This window comes from Furipterus horrens, unplaced genomic scaffold, assembly GCF_987537825.1.
Source record: "Furipterus horrens unplaced genomic scaffold, mFurHor1.1.pri manual_scaffold_33, whole genome shotgun sequence".
NCBI classification, from domain to species: Eukaryota; Metazoa; Chordata; class Mammalia; order Chiroptera; family Furipteridae; genus Furipterus; species Furipterus horrens.
Genome location: NW_028327203.1, coordinates 363788 through 376400, shown reverse-complemented (window position 1 = coordinate 376400; position 12613 = coordinate 363788). Strand labels below are relative to the sequence as shown.

The following is a 12613-nucleotide window of genomic DNA, read 5'->3' as shown; positions in this document are numbered from 1 at the left end:
GAACATCTCTTCTTGCGCCCTTCAGACATAATTGTCATTCATGCTCCGTTTCTTGGCTAAACAGCTATTTGTTTTTCTTCTCAAGTACACACTATCATTTTCAGCAGAATCTCTAACTTGACGCTTTGGCTGAAACAGAGGCAGCAGGAAAGCAAGAGCGTCACTGGCAGCTTTTGCTCTAGGATGAGTACAACAAATGTCCTGCTGGTTTTGAGGTGGCCTTTCCTTACAATCTGTTTCCCAGATTTTGCGTGTGAATGAAAGATATTTAATATTCATATGTAAAAGGAAGAAAGCCCCTTCAAAATAGTAACCATCTCTATATATCATGGTCAAAGTACCTTAAAAATAAGCAATGTTGAAAGCAAGTTAGTGTTTAAGAAGTATGTTTGGATTTTCAATAGCAAAATCATGCAAGGTTACTGAATAAAGAGTTGTTATGGTGTGGAGAACACATTTCAAAGACACAGATAGTATGGTTACTAGTTTTAAAAAATGTATATTGGACCTACTCATTCTTTTCTCTTTATCTTTTAAGCTCTCTGTGTTTCCTATTACTTCTCTTTGGGTGATGCCTTTTTCTCTGTTTTCTAGTTCATGAATTAGCTTGTCAGCTGTTCATATAACCTCCTAAAATTATTCATTGGGTTGCTGTTAATTTCTAGCTGCGTATCATTCTTCAGATCTGCCTGTTGTTTCAGGGTGTCTAGTTGTTCTCTTAACTTCTCAGTTCCTTTTACGTCAGTGGTCACTTTATACATGCTCACTTTATAGTGTCTCTAATAGTTCTATTAAGACAATTTCCTGTTGTCTGTATGTGTTGATTCTCATATCTGGTAGACTGTTTACGCAGGTATTTTGTAGTTTTGAAAGAGGAGCTCATTTTCAGCAGGGCTTTCTCTGTACTACTCTTGAGCGACGTGTTAAGAATAGTGCCTTCTGGATAAGTTTTGTGTCTCCTTATGTCCTATTCCCAGGGCTGTTACCGACAAAGGACCGCTCTTATTTTAATTTCTCAGCTTCAGAGTTTCCAGACCTCAAGAGGAATGTGGAGACCCCCCAGGCCAGGACAGACACTTTTCCTCATCACCTGCCTGTCCTAGTGGCAGAGTGTTCTCTTGACTTCCCTTTCACTGAGGGGTCATTCGCGACTTGCCTCCTGTTTATGGAGGGCTTCGGGGAGGGGGGGCATTTAATTCCCACCTGCTGCCTTTTGCAAGGCCAAGGTTACATGAGTTCCCTTATAGCTTGTTCAAGCTGAAACCCACAGGTTGGTGATGAGATGGGCAAATTGTGCCAGGCCAGCTAGGAGAGCTAGAATGTCAGCTCACAGCTTATGTCTACTTTTCAGTTTCCTTCCATTTTGGCCCTCAGGATGTCCCCTTACTTTCTTGTGAGTTCTCCTCTTCATGTAATACATTGTTTCTTACATCTTCTTCAGCATTTCTGTGTTTTGTTGCAGAGGAAGAGTTGAGCTATCAAGTTTGCTCCACAGCTAGAAATGGGACACTTTCCTGTCTCCATACTGTCATCAGATAACAAGTAAAACTACTGACTTAGCTATTGGTGAATAGAATTCCTCTTCCACCCTGAGGAAGATGTTCATTTCTGCTGCAGAGATTAAGAAACGGGTGGTTGAACTTTCCTCGTATTGTTTAGGTAACCAGTTTATGTAAATAGTTGTTTCTCTTTTGAAGGGTTAGCGTTTCTGTCTCTTGCCAATAGCAAGCACTTACTCAGCTCTTAGCTCCCCATCTTCCTCCCCCTCCTCAAACAATCTCTAGCACTTTGTAGATTATAAATTTCTTGGTTTGGTTTCTGGAGAACTGTTCTTAGTATAATTTTTCCTTTCAACTTGTAAACTCATCTTGGTGTATCTTCTTCTGATAGGCTGACTTCACTCGTAATAAAACTACCATTATATACCAAAGATTAGTGAATCAAAGGAATGTATTCAACTTAGAATGTCTTTAGTTAAGAAAGCTTTGAAATCTTCATGAATGAATAAAAAGTGATCAGTTAGATGACAGTATAGGTAAATGAATTTGTAACTAATTCTTGCTAGTAGATGTATCCAAAGAGCTTTGAATAAAATCATGAACCCGCTCTTCAGCCTTGAATGGTGTACAATGAGACTTCTGTCCCATTCAAATATTCTTACTAATGGCTTTGAAAAGTTTACCTAATATACAGATAACAAACGTAGGGAATTACAGGTAAGGAAATTAGAATTCTAAAAGATTTTGACAAGTTGGAACACTTGTCTGGAAATAAATAGGATAGGAATTTATCGAGAACAGATGAGTAGTGCTTAGGTTTGTAAAACATTAATGATAGAATATTTGTTGTATGCGAGTACCTGATGTGCATTATATGCAGCATCTTTTGCAAGATTAGCGGCGTTATTTCAGTTTACACCTGGGGAAAGTAAAACTTGGAAAACTAAAGTAAGGATATTAAGGCCACAATATAGTAAATCGATCATACAAGTCCATGAGGTATCCCTAACTTGAAAAGCTAAAAATTTAGATATGGGCTAAAGGAAATAATCGCAAAGAGAAAAAACTTTGGACTTGTTAAAGACTTAAGTAAGCTAGGTTTAAGAAATGTAAAACCTGTTATACTGGCTTGAAATAATAGATATGTGCTGTTTGGAATATTTTAATTGCACCTTAATGAAGTGATATGTTTTGTAGTGATGTCTTTAAGTACTATTGTATGTATTTCTTTACTATTCTGTGACCTGTTTTTGAATAAATATTTCTAAAACATATGCTAAGACTCATTCACGTTATTCAAGTGTGTGCGTGTTCTGTGTGCCAGGCACGGTGCTGGTTCCCAGGGCAACAGCAGTGAAGCGGGGCAGGCACAGGCAGCCCTTACGCGGCTCCGTCGGGGTCAGACCTGCAACTCAGCGTGCCGTGTGAGCTGGGAAGCCTGCTACTCAGAACCGGCCCGGTGCGCTGCGTCTCGGATAGTCTGAACTGTCTGCTCGTTCTCCTTAACTGTCCCACGACAGAAAGGCAAATGAATGTTCTTTGGACCTAGAGAGTGACCTAGTTGACATTTCCAGTGTCTAAAAGATACGTGTTGGAATGTGACAGATACCAAGATCCCGTCATCTCAAATGTGAAGTTTGTATGCCGCACGTTCCTTTTTTCTTTTTCGAAACTCTTTTTTCGAAAAATTGAGTTTATTGGGGTGACATTGGTTAATGAAACCGTACAGGTTTCAAGTGCACAGCTCCATAATACGTCATCTGCACTCCGTGTTCTGTGCTCACCACCGGAAATCAGGACTCCTCTCACCCCCCATGGGTCCCCTCTTGCCCTCCTCTGCCTCCCCACCCCCTTTCCCTCCGGCATCACCGTTCTGTTGTCTGTGCCCTTCTGTTTGTTTGTTCTTGCTTAATTAATCCCTTCTCCTTTTTAACCCAGCCTCCCAACCTGCCTCCTTCCTGAGAGTTCTCTCAGTCCGTTCTCTGTATCTATGAGTCTGTTTCTATTTCGTTTACTTTGTTCATTAGAGTCCACATATCAGTGGCATCATATGGTATTTGTCTTTAATGACTGGCTTATTTCACTCAGCATAATACCCTCCAGGTCCATCCATGCTGTCACAATAGGAAAGATTTCCTTTTTTCCCCCCTGTTTCTCTCTCTGTCTCTCTCTTTTTCTTTCTTTCTTTCTTTTTCTTTCTTTCTTTCTTCCTTCCTTTCTTTCTTTCTTTCTTTCTTTCTTTCTTTCTTACTTTCTTTCTTTCTTTCTTTCTTTCTTTCTTTCTTTCCTTCCTTCCTTCCTTCCTTCCTTCCTTCCTTCCTTCCTTCCTTCCTTCCTTCCTTCCTTCCTTCCTTCCTTCTTCTTTCTTTCTTTCTTTCTTTCTTTCTTTCTTTCTTTCTTTCTTTCTTTCTTTCTTTCTTTTCTTTCTTCTTCTTTGTTTCGCCAAGTAGTATTCCATTGTATAAACGTACTACTTCTTTTTTATCCACTCATCTATTGATGGGCATGTGGGCTGCTTCCGAATCTTGGTTATTGTAAATAATTTGTATTTTGGGTTTCTTTGGATATAGTCTCAGAAGTGAAAGCACGGGGTCATAAGGCAATTTCATGTATAATTTTTTGAAAGACTGCACACTGTTTTCCATAGCGGCTGCCCCAGTCTGCATCCCCGCCAGCAGTGCCTGAAAATTCCCTTTTCTCCGCATCGTCATCAGCACTCGTTTGCTGATTTAGTGATGGTAGCCATTCTGACAGGTGTGAGGTGATAGCTCGTGGTTTTAACTTGCATTTTTCTGATGATTAGTGACAATGACCATCTTTCCATACGTCTTTGGCCATCCGTATGTCCTCTTTGGAGAAGTGTCTGTTCAGGTCAGTGCCGGCCATTGCTGGTTTCTGGAGATTTCCATTGGTCGTTTTGGTGCCCACTTCCTTAGTTCTCTTTCTGGGTCCGGATTTGATGAGGGTTTTCTAATCCAGTGGTGTTATCCAGAGAAAACCAGGCCTCAAGTTTGCTGCTCAGGCTAGGACTTAAAATCGTGTGCATCTGCTGGTCTCCCAGAATTGTCTGTAAAGTCACCTTCAGAACTTTGACTATGTTCTTGGGTGGATATTTCCTTTCCACCACAAAGATCATATGACCTTCTGGTAAGTTTCAGTGGCGAAAAGAGGGAGCTACACTCTCCTATATTTTGTCACTAGTGGATTTTCATCATTGAAGATATGCCGACTGTCCTGCAGAGATCCCAGGGAGCAGAAGCTGCCGAGTCCCCATTTTGGACCATCCAGAGGGAAGCTCCAGGGTTTTGGGTCCCTCGGCTGGAATACCTCACTCGTGACAGTGTACTTGGAGGGGTGCATGCTATGCTCCCATCCTTCCGAAACTGCACTCCATAAGCTATAGGCTATGTAATAAATAAACCCACAACCAAGAACAGTGTGCTCAGGGACATCGTGGGGACAGTGGTCAGCCGATAGCCATCCCCAGCAAGACCATCCCTTATCTCTAATGAATGCATTGATAACACAGAGAGTCCAGCTTTTCTCAAGCATCCCTAAGACTGGAAGAAAGATTTACAGTACACCTTTTAATCTCAACCCATTCCTTCTGATGATGGGAATGATGATGATGATGATGATGATGATGATGATGATAACCAACATTTATTAGGAACTCGCCTTCTGCCAGTTTTTGCTCAGTTTTTTATCTGCATTATTTCAATTAATCCCCACAAGCCAATAAAATAGGTCCAATTATTATTATTCTCAGTCCGTAGGTGAGGAGACTGGAACTGAAATAGAGGGGTTCGGAGCTTTCCCAAAGTTACACCTCTAGGAAGTGAAGGTTGCAGGATATAAAGCTGCCATATCTGATTCCCACACTGGTGTATTTAATCATTCTACAGAAATGAGTAATGGGTTCAAAACTGAATTCATCTCTTAAGAGTTCAATTGGTTATGTGTGTGAATCCTAAATCCAATAGTAAACCAGTTAAAATGGGGAAAAGAAACATTGAACAAATCGGAAGATTGCCTAATTTGATGTTACTTAACCAAGTCAACAAATCGTTTCATTTAAAATAATTGAGCTGCTAATCGTGTGTGATTATCTTACATTCTTAGTTACAATGATTAACAGCTCTGCTCAGTTTTATCACTTAGAAGTGCTATTTCTGCAAGCTTTCTCTAAGGAATCAGAGCTTTAAAAGTCTTACCCTATGGTCAGAGGCTGAGAAAAGTGGAGCTAAGTCGAAGTGGAGATCACTTGGTCTCAAGAGTCGCATAGCCTCCAACTGGCTCCATACACCGTGAATCTCCCCCAGGGGTCTCCCACAGGCTGCGGATTGTCTAAATCCTGTCCTTTTCCCATGGGCCGCTCTTTCAGTGGGAACACACAGTTCCCCCACGTCCTTCCCATCTTCACAGTCCTCCTGGTTTCTCTCCTCCCAGATTTGAAGTCTTTTTGTTTGTTTGTTTTGTTTTTGCCCCCATCAGCCTGCCTCGAATCAGCACCCAGATTTCCGGAGCCCCTTCTGCAGCACAGCAGACATCAATAGTTCAGCCAAATATGGGTTACCCAGGGGGGAGGAGCATGTACTTCACTCTGCATTATGTGGGCTCAGTCTGGCCACTGTTGAATACATCAGCTCAAAGAAGTGACTAACACAGAACACTAGACCAAAAGAAATGCAATTACACGCACATACACAAGACATGTTATTGGGTTTCGTCTGTCCTTATGCCTTTAAGAGATATAAACAATTTTTCAAACTGTTCACGGTGGTGCGCAACGCAGTGTGATATCTCCGGGATAATTTGTGTTCTCAGGTGCACCCATTGCACTCTTTTCTCCTTTTCGTCCTCTTTGGTTGCTGTTGACCACTCTGAAGGAAACGAGCTTCCAACTGTGTTGTAGCCTTTTCATCTCTCTGCCACCACTCCCTCCAAATGGCTTGCCATTACCTCTTTAGGAAATAAACACTGCTGCCTTTTAGTTCTCCCAAATCCCTTTTTTCCCTGGTGAGACTGGAGAAACCTCATCTCTCCAAGGGACTCCCCAAATCCCCATGTTGCCAGAAGACTCAGCAAGCCTGGCTCATTGTGAAGCTCAGGGAAATGAGCTAAGTCTTGACATCTTTTTGCCACAGGAGAGTTTCCACAAGGCCCCAGTGTAATGCGCTTCAGTTTGCAGGTTTTCCCCAGCTGGGTGAAGCCTTTACTGGGTTTATAATCCTTTGCACCTTTTCCCTGTGAGCTTTCGAGCCACCTCTCTCTGTGGGAAGCCATGGCACAGGGCAGGTAACCCAGAGTCTGTTGGACGTGGGTTGAAATTCCAGCTTGGCCACCTACTAGCTGTGTGACCTCGCGCAAGTTGTTTTGCCTCTCTGAGCCCCAGTCTTGCAAAACACTTGTTACTTAATAATAATTTTATTCACCCCACTTCACATTTGAGCAATGGATCCAGAGAAGTTCAGTAGTTTGTTAATCTTCACAGCTGAGTGTAAGTGTCAAGGGCAGGAGTTTAATCCAGTTTCGTCTGATGCCAAAATCTGTGCTCATTTCAGATAGGTGGTCAGCACCAGGAGGGCCAAGGCCTTGTCTGTCTGTCTGTCTCTGCGGTGTCCCTGGTAACAGAAGAGAGCCAGGCCCAGAGGAAGTACCCAGGTAGAAGTCTTACTTAGCTTTCACAACATCATTTAACCTTTAAAAGGAACGCGTACGCTGGGCACTGGCATTTCCTCACTTTAAAGATGAGGAAGCGGACGGGTGGGTGGGTGAGGAGACGAATCCCAGCACTTTTCCTCCCGCTTTAGCCTGATCGTCGCAATCACCGAGGCTCTTATGAGGAATTAGCTACACGGACTCGCCACAACTTCCTCTCACCTCGAGGGCTCTCTTTCAGTAGGTTTTGGTGGGCTCCAACTCTGGAATATGTATGCAATAGAGTCCGCTCATGAGGCATGAGGAGGTTTTTGAGCTAAAGGAGGGTACGGTTCTCTCTCCAACAAAATGTGGGTCCTAGGCTGATAATCAGGAACAGCTGCTGAGAATGAATGAAGCCAGGTATTGTAATTTGACGTTTGCTGGGGAAGCAGAGCATGTCTTCACGTGCAGCTGACCTAGATACGACTCCCCTTCATAGCTCTTGGACGGGCACTGAGTTACGTAACCCTGCAGACTGTTAGTTTCCTCAACGGCAAAGCCCGAATAATCACACCTTTTGCGATTGGTTATGGTCAAATTAAGCATCATTAATATGATGATGCTTCTATGATGCCTAAAACAGAGTAGGCTGTAGGGGACCCCTCTTTGTGGTTTCAGGAACTGTAGCCCAAACCGTGAGCAGGCCCCACTGCCTTCCCGGGAAGGCCTCTCTTGTCTCAGTGGAAAACCCGAAGGCTATGCGCCAGACAGGACCAAAGGCCACTCAGAGGGTTCCCATGGCCATTGGATTTGAAGAACGCATATTATGCTTTAGAGCTTGCTCCACTTTTCTTATTGCTTAGTTAACTAGAATCCATCTGTAGCTAAAACTGTATGAAGCCTTGCACCCGATGTCAGAAAGGCGTCCGGATGTTTGGCAGACCCTGACACAGACTGGTCCCTGTGTTCTCTATATTGACATCTGTAATCAGAAACTCTCAGCTGTAACCCAAGTGTCTGAAAGCTCATTGATGACTCTAAAGTCCTGACCTTCTATCTCCCGAACCCCCTTCCTCAATAAAAGGCACGGGAGACGGAAGTTTTGTGCTCTTCTCCCCTAAAGAGATTAGCTACCTCCCATCCCTCCAGACCAAAGACAGCGTTGTCCTGGATAAATTTGTTGTTCTGCCATGGTCATGAAACCTCTGCTGGACAGGGAGTTTCCAACCGAGCTGGGGCGTTGGCGGCAGGACAGCCTCACTAGGCATTTAGCCTGGGCTGGAGCTTGAACTAGAGTGGAAAAGTTTTGCAAAACTCCCATGGTGACAGCTGCCCCCAAACAAGTACAGAATGTTAGTTTTGTGGCTGCAAACCCCATGGGGACAGTTGCCCCCAAAGAAGTCATGTATCAGCCAAGTGTAGGTAGCAACTACCCCACTATAATGGATGTTATATTCTATAGTTTTGTTACTTGCGTTGCCCATGGAAACGGTTATGTTGTGCCACTGCCCCAGCTACCAACCCAGGATATGGGTTTATACTATTGAAGCAGCTTTGTACTGAGGCTCGGGGCTACTCCGTTGAATCCCTGCGTGGAGTGAGAGTGGGTAGTCGCCGGCCACCTAACAAAGGCTCTTTAAATTCTAATTTGGTTGTCTCCGACCGTTTGGTTCTCAGACTTGCTCCACAACATTTGGAGGCCCCAGCGATATCCCCAGCCTTGGCTGGGCACGGGCTCACCTCAGGGGGAGGTCTCTGAGAGACGTCCCTCAGCCCCGAGTGGGACGCTGGCCGGCGGGCGCCCTCCCTATGCTGATTGACTGCATAGAGCCGTTCGGATTCTTACTGGGAAGGACTTGGATTCTGAGGGAAATGAATCCTTGGGTTGGAAAAGGGGCGCGCCAGGGGGCTCTCAAGGGAGGGACGGACGTGGCGTTACCTCCGAGAGCTGGTCTCGGACCACGACGGTGGCCGGTGTCCACAGGTTTGTCTGTCCTAAGTGTCGTTTGTTTCGTACAAGAACGGGTCTGTCTTAAGCGTTGTCTTGTCCGTTCAGCCTGCTTCATGTGCTACATGTACGCCTTTGCAATGTTTTCTTAAAGACGTCCTGGATGTTAGGAGGTGGGCTTCATTCTACGGGACGCAGTGACCCCAAACCAGCTCTGTGCTCTCTGTGAATGGGAATGGCCCACTTTAAAGTCCTCTGCTCTCCCCGCTCCTCCGGAGAGTAAGCCAAAACCCCTCCTTCTCCCAAAACCCCACTGGCTTGATTTCTTTGTTAGAATCTATCTTCTTCACCCACTGTAATGCCTTTATAAGGCAGTGCCGCCTTTGGTGCGCCCCCGGGGCTCCGTGCGGTCCCGTGTGTCTAACTGACATGTGGCAGGACAGCGGCCACAAGCTCCGGTTGGGAGAAATTGCCTGCGCCTTCAGCGGACACTCGGGAGCTGCTGGAAGCCCTGATGGCCCAGCCTCAAAGGCCTAGGTGGGGCTTGGGTGAAACTGTTTAACCTCTGAGTGAATGTGTGAGTAAACGTTACTTCCTCCTTTTGTGCGACTCCCAGACTTCAGTCCGCAGAGTCTGAGTGGGCTCTAGCCTCGCAGGAGGAGAGGCCAAGCGGGCGTCTGTCTGGCCTCCTTTGGGAGCTCCCAGCCCGTGTTTGTCTGCACCGTGAAGGGGAAATTGCTCCCGTGCCTTGTGTCCCCGCCCCTGATGGTAATCCAAATTAAGTGCATGTTTGTAGCAATCACCTTAGCCAACAGAAGGGGACGCCAGTCCAAGCCTGCACCCACAGTTCTTGACTGTGTGCTCCGGAATTCCCACAAGTTACCAGGACGAAACCCCTCCATGCACTCTTGTTACAGAAGAGGGGGTGTCTAAAAACCCTCAGAGCTTGCGGCTGGGGGGTGGGGAGAAGGAGGCAGCTTTCGGGATGCCTTCACTCGCCTGAGGCTAGGGACTAGTGTCTTTGTTATGCAAATGACTTTAATGCATCCCAGGCTCGGGAAGATGGGAGGGGTCTTGGACCAGGAGATGGTATGGAAAGAGCACATGGAGCCTGCGTGAGCTTCTGTGAATCGTCAGAACTGGGTGCCATGCTCTCTGCGTCATGGGACGCAGTCAGTCATTTAAAATTAAGTGGCAGAGATTTTAAACAAACGCACACCGTGCTGCTTTGAAAAGAAGCAGTCTGACCATGCGGTTTTGAGGAGGGGACTGACCCTGCGGTTTTGAAAAGGAAGGTTCTCCATACAGTTTTGGTGAAGGGGTTCTCCATGCGGATTAGAAAGGAGGGTACGCCATGCGGTTTGGAAAAGAGAGGTACACCATACTGCTTTGATAAGAGAGAGCACATTGCAGCTTGGAGAGGAGGGGATGCCTTTGTGGTTCTGGAAAGGAAAGGCTGGGAATCTACGCGCTTCTGGACTAAAAGCTGACGAGCAGCATAACACAGACAAGACCCTCCCCAATCAGAATGGAATGATTCGCAGCTACCGGTAAAGCTGAACTGTGTCTAGGAAGTAAGGAAACTGTATATCTTGAGTTTTCTAAAAATGACCTGGTTTAGTAGGGGAGGCAGAACTATGTGTTTCTGGGTGTTTTAAGGACCATAAGACTTAATGGCAGAAATCCGCAAATAATCTAAATCTATATAACTGTTAAATAAACAGTTCTTTTTTTTCTCTCACTAAACTCTGGTATTGAGAGTTATTATTCTGGTGGCGGGCAATCGGGCCCTTAACTAAACAGCCCGTGGGTTCTGTTTCAATCAGAGCAGCCCAGGGGTTCTGTGACACTCTGACACCCTGGAAACAGAGGCAGGCCAGGGGCAGCGGCTGGGCATCTCAGGGCGGTGAGCAGGCTGTGGCCAGGGCAGAAGCAGGAGTCTGCTCCCCAGGTGTCCCACTCCACCCCTGGTGAGCGGTGTCTCAGGGCCACCGCGTCTGTGGGGCTGCGTGGGGCTGGCTGCAGCGGCTTGACCAAAACGGCGGCTCCTTCTCTGGCCCGGAGGCTGTGGCAGCCCCTCGTGCTAGAATGTCCACGGGACATCACCTGGGTCCACCCGCTCACGATAGGCGCGCAGGCGGGCAGGACGGGCAGGAAGGCGTGACTGAGTGGGTGGGCGGGCGGTCAGCACCTCCCTCCCCCAGCCACCCGAGGGCTGAAAGCTTCTGTTTGTTGCTTAGGTTTACCTTTCAGGCCAGAAATTGAGTCTTTCACACAGGAAACACAGGGAACCACTACAAAGGTGAACGGGAAATAGATTTATTTGTAACAATGAACCTGTTCTCGGAAATAGAATCAAGGGCGCGGCGGGTCAGCAGGCTGGTGCTCCGGAGCTCCGGCCTCCTCCCACGGAGCTCTGTGCCCGTTCCAGTCCCAGGACTTTCTCCCTCCAGACTTTGGACGATGCCACCGATGGACGTGCCGCCCCGACTCCCTTATTATACAGGGTTCCAAGGTCTGTCTTCTCACCACCGGGCGGCAGAGGCCGGGAGACCGCCAGTTAAGTCTGTGATGACAGGAGCGCAGGTCTGTATCAGCATCTGTGGAGGTGACCTCAGCACCAGCATGGCAGAGAGCCGACGGTGGCCTCCGGGGTGCACCCCGCGGGGGGCCCGCTCACCCTCAGCGCGTCTTCTCCTGGACTCTCCGCCACCTTCCCCGGTCCTTCAGCTGCAAGCTCTGGTTTCTCTGAGATCTTAGGTTCCTCTCCCCCGTGTGCTGTGTGCAAGCTTCCCAGAAAGGGGTGGTTTTCAGGGCAAACTGGTGAGAGGCAAAGAGGGAAACTGAGCCGGCTTCCCCCACATGGTAGAGCACGGGGGTCATGTCTCCCAGGTCCTCGCCAGCCGGAGACGGGTGTTTCCTCCGCAGTTCAGGAGCTGACCCGGCGGCCATGGCTACAGTGTCAGGGTAGGAGCAGGGTCCAGAGAGGAGCAGGGAGGGGAGACGAGAGGGGAGGGTCCCCAGGAGCCACCCCTCTGGCTGCAACAGCCCCTCTCCCATCCAACTCTCTGAGCCCGTCCTGTCCTGCAGGGAGCCGTGCTGAGACTCACCGCCATCAGAACAGAGCCGAGGTGCACGCAGGAAACCCACCCGCTCACCGCCGTGCCGGTCACCTGTCCAGTTCTGACTTCCGTCCCCAGTCACCACGCTGCTGCTTCCTTCCCGAATCCAGGGACACTGCCTTCTGTGTTCTGTCCCGAGCTCATGGTGCTCATCGGTGGAGGGACGGCTGGCCGTGGACCCGCTCCACGTTGGTGGCTCCAGAATGAGGTGCTCTGTGTCATCAAGAAGAAGAAAAAAGGGGGGAGAAAGTGAGTCTGGACAGCGAGCCGACTGTCTCTGGAAACGAGTGGACAGTGTTGTCTTTACTCACGGGCCTCGGAAGGGCTGCGTTGGTTGGCGTGACGTACGTCCTGTTCTTTCGTTCCTCTCCCCGGTCACTCCTCCTGGAGGAGGCGGACGG

The 12613-nt window shown here is 47.4% G+C and overlaps 1 long non-coding RNA gene across 2 annotated transcripts; it reads right to left on the bottom strand.

The window, feature by feature from the left end:
* Positions 1–11466: 11466 nt before the first annotated feature.
* On the bottom strand, positions 11467–12613 carry LOC149990047 (uncharacterized). 2 transcript variants are annotated; one of them, XR_016508980.1, is made up of 3 exons: positions 12241–12613; positions 11771–11910; positions 11467–11656 (listed from the first exon to the last, which is right to left on the bottom strand). It is a non-coding gene; the product is annotated as an uncharacterized LOC149990047 (long non-coding RNA). The 2 variants fall into 2 exon arrangements; XR_016508981.1 differs by having other exon boundaries at positions 11654–11690.